We start from the raw sequence: 4214 nt of genomic DNA on the forward strand, positions 1-4214 counted from the left end.
TCAAAATGGAAATCAGGTGCGCACACGTCCCCATATTGTGCATGTTGTCCTAATAGGATAGAGTCCATCACGCACATCCTATTCGAATGCCCGGACTATGTAAACCCCAGGAGCTTTTGGCTTAAACCCCTCTGCTGGAATATGGGTACACGTAGTTACCTAGTAGCCCTGCGTATCCTAATGACGGACACTTCTCCTCCTATTGTATGTGGCATAGCCAAATTTTTAAAACAGTTTTGGTTGATTCGTTGCAAGAGACTGTCAGTAGCGGTTTAATTCTTTTTTTAGCTAATTTATTCTGGGCACTTCATGTCCTTTTATCTTTTTAATGTGCATTTAATATTGCCTTCTTAAATGATGTTTTTGTAGATTTGTAAATGGCTGTATTGTGTGTACGCTTATAAGATATCTTGCATATCGAATAAAAGCTTATCAATCAATCAGAATATAAGTAGTGTACCTTAAACCCCAGAACTTTACATCACTTCTGGACTCAAGAGGAACTTTTGAGAAGCAGAAGAGCAGGGGAACTGTGAGGAGGAGTACTGCCCCTTTGCTGTAAGTTGTGTGGGTTAACTTGCAGTTCCTGCTTCTGCCAAGGAAAGGACAAAGACAGGAAATTTGCTGTGAAACCTGCTTGAAGAAGACTCTCGATGAGCTTGTGTGTGCTGGCCTCCTGCTCTACCATTTTCCTTGAGCCTGAATTGACAGGAAGTTCCTGTTCCAGTTCTGGGACTCTGGGGGTAATTCATGTTGCCAGAAGCTGAAAAAACATGAAAAGTCTAGAAAATCAACGCATCACCTGCTTCTCCGACACAGCGATGCTGTGCTCCATGCCCTGAAGCTGTGCAGCTGAAGAAATGACGCATTGTGGGACTACAGCTCAAGAAATAAATACAGAGCCTGCTCAAAGCATCAACCACCGGCACATCTCTGAACGTCATGCATCGCACCTGTGCTGCAAGTTTTTTCTGACGCATCACCCGCAGACCAGAACCGTCTTTGAATCGATGAATCACTTCCTTCTACGGTGTGGGTTCAATGCATAACTTCCACTTCATGCAACAGAACTGTTGCATCACCTCCCCAAGGACTCAGGATCTGACACATCCCTATATTTCTTCACACTTCCATTCTCTGCGGCTGTTTAGCCTTGTGAAGTTTTACGCATCTACAGGTACTTTGTGTAAAATTACGCATTCACAGTTTTCCATGGACCAAGTTACTTGAAATCTTTTAAAAGCGATATTCCTATTACATGTATCATGGATTTTTGTTGTTTTGGTCTTGTTTGGTTTAAATAAAGATACCTTTTTTCTAAACTGATGTGGTATCCATTTGTCGTGTTTTCTCTATGTTACTGTGAGTGTTGGTAGAAGTACTTTACACATTGCCATTGGGAAAGGCCTGTCTGCTCGTTCCAAGCTACCAATGGGGTGAGCAGGGGTTATCCAAAGTGTGTGTCAACGTGACCTTCTTTTACTCAAATGGAAGCACTTTAGTTTTCTTCATATTTATTATAAATCTTTTGTTATTTCAGTAATTTGAGTAGACATCTAGCTAAAGCAATGAAATACTGTGGAGTGTCTCTCCTTGAAACCGCCTTGTCCATCCTTCCAATATCCCTACAAGAATTTCCAAGAGACTTTCACATCCACATCTAACAAATGTATTTGTTCATAATTTTGGGGGGCTGATGTATCTTCTTTTTTATATATGGGTTTAATCACTGTCCTCTTTCAACTGTCTAGAAAAATTATTTTCATGAAGATTTTTTGAAACAGCAGGTAGAGCAAGCTGGACTACAAATCCTTATTTGTTTTCACTATAACAATTAGTAGACTATGTCCTTCTTTATTCTCTAGACTGTGTTGCATCAACTCCCAGATTGTTTTAAATATTAACAGTCTATATTGTTTCAAACATGATTTTACAGCATTTATCATGGTACGTCCATTTCTTACTAGCTTTCGATCTTTTAAGCTCTCTTTTTAAATAAATAAGGCGTTGTCCACCCTCCTTGTTTCATGAGAGCCTCATATATCTTTCCAGTTTACTTGCTCGCCTTTTTAGATGTCTACATTGAACATCACACAGGTGGTTTATATTTTGTCATATTTTTACATTTTTCTATGTATCTTATTTTTAATTCCCTTAGTTCAATCTTTAAACATGCTGCCACTTTTTAACTATATACTCATACCAAATGACAACTTTTATGGGTATCTCCCCTGCTCTGATCTGTTTATATACTTGCTGGAAGGGGAAAATTTTTAGCAAATCTAGGTGCTTCTCTGTCATCCTTGTACTCAAACGTCTTGGGAAAGATACTTTCAAGGGAAGCACTTACTTTATTTTAAAGAGGATTCCTCTTTTATCATTGAAAGTACAAAATAGTATAATCACTTCCTTCGATTTGTAAAACCTCACACTTCTCGTCTTGACTATAAAGACATAGACAATTGGGCAATTCTGATGACCATAAAGAAAGGTTTTCTTTGCCAGAGTATCTGTAGGTACACTAATGTTTTGACTGACTAAATTATTTGAGGCAAGAACATTTAGCAAAGAAGTGTCCCTAGCCTTTAAAATACTTTTTAAAATTATTATTATTATTAATATTTGTACAGCGCTGCGAATCATCCCCGAGGGGATCTCTCGGTGCCTAGGTGGCAGACAACATATTGAGAAGTGCTGCTTAGAAGAGACAAGTTTTCAGCTGTTTCTTAAACTGTGCCAGATTGGTGTAGGCTTGGATATCATCTGGCAGTAAATTCCAGTGGGTAGGGGCTAGGTGAGAGAATGCGCGACTGCCCATTTTGGCTCTCCTTATTCTCCGGGTGCAGAGCAACCCAGTATAACTAGCTGAGTTTATATTAAATATAACTAGCTAAGCTTATAATAAAAACAATCATGCAAGGGACAAACCTATGTTTAAAATCACCTACCAATACAAGCAGAGGCTGAGGGTACATTGAAATAAATTTAATCTTGTCCTCTTTAAACATTTTCATCTCTCCATTATAAACAGATGAGCTCTTCACTTGCATGTAAATATTATTACCAATAACACAATCAGGGCTCACATTTGCATTATGGAATTGTTTGCCACAATCTAGCATTTGATTTCTTCAGGCAATATTTGTCATACTTTAGAGGCAACATTTATTGATATAAGTGTAAGGATACTTCCTGAGAGACTTCCTGGGGAACTGAGTATTGCTCTCTGTTTATACTTGTAAAAAAACACCTATCTGGGATGAGGGGCTCTATGCACAGACATGGCTCCTTGAAACACAGGATACCATACAAGTCTGTTATCCGCTTAAAAATCTGCGGTGTCTGTGTGTGTTCCAAGAAATTAATGTAATTCTGTGCATTGAACACCATCCCTAGTCAATGGTACCTAGATCATATCTGCTCTCCTCATCGCTTTCCTGCCACCGCTGGTATACATACTTATTTGGGCCTAATCTAAATTGTCCCTCATTATGACATCCTCCTTGTGTTAAGACAATTCTAAAGGTATCTTGTCTATCATATAATATATACTCGGTGCTTTGCTGAGCACTGTGGTGGTCCAGTCTAACTTAATTTTCTTGAAGATCAAAAATACCTTATAGAAATACCACCTCTGGGTTTATTTGTGTTCAAGTTCCTCTCTTGATCACTATTTTATTGGGTCAGTTTTCAGTTCTCTTTTGGCTTTAGCAGGGTGACACTGACCAGAACAAAAATAGTAAAATCTGTGTAACCTACTCACCTGAATTATTATGCAAAAGAAAACCACTTGCTCTATGTCATTAGTTGATATCAGGCGGAGCCAGGGACATTTTGAAAACATCTTTTGCAACCCTTGTTTTCTTGGTCAGGTTACACAAATACCCATAAACTATTACATCCTTACTTCGTGTTTCCATATTTCTTTTTTTGTACTATGCTTCCTACAGTTCTTAAGAAGGATCAACATTTCTTGGGCTGCTTTTACTGACACCAATCAATGTTGCACTATCTTGTGCAATAATGTCAGGGGGATTCAGTATTCCTACTCCCAACTTCACCCCTGTCTCTCCCTTCTCTGAAACCATCACCATTGTTGGTGCTAATTCTCATCAGGTTTCTGCTTTGCATGTTATTAATTCCTCTTACCCTATCCCTCCTATTGTCACATTGAACCTTCCTTGTTTTTGTGTTTGTACCTCTTTTTTGGTCAC

The sequence above is a fragment of the Lissotriton vulgaris genome, chromosome 1_2, assembly GCF_964263255.1.
Source record: "Lissotriton vulgaris chromosome 1_2, aLisVul1.2, whole genome shotgun sequence".
NCBI classification, from domain to species: domain Eukaryota; kingdom Metazoa; phylum Chordata; class Amphibia; order Caudata; family Salamandridae; genus Lissotriton; species Lissotriton vulgaris.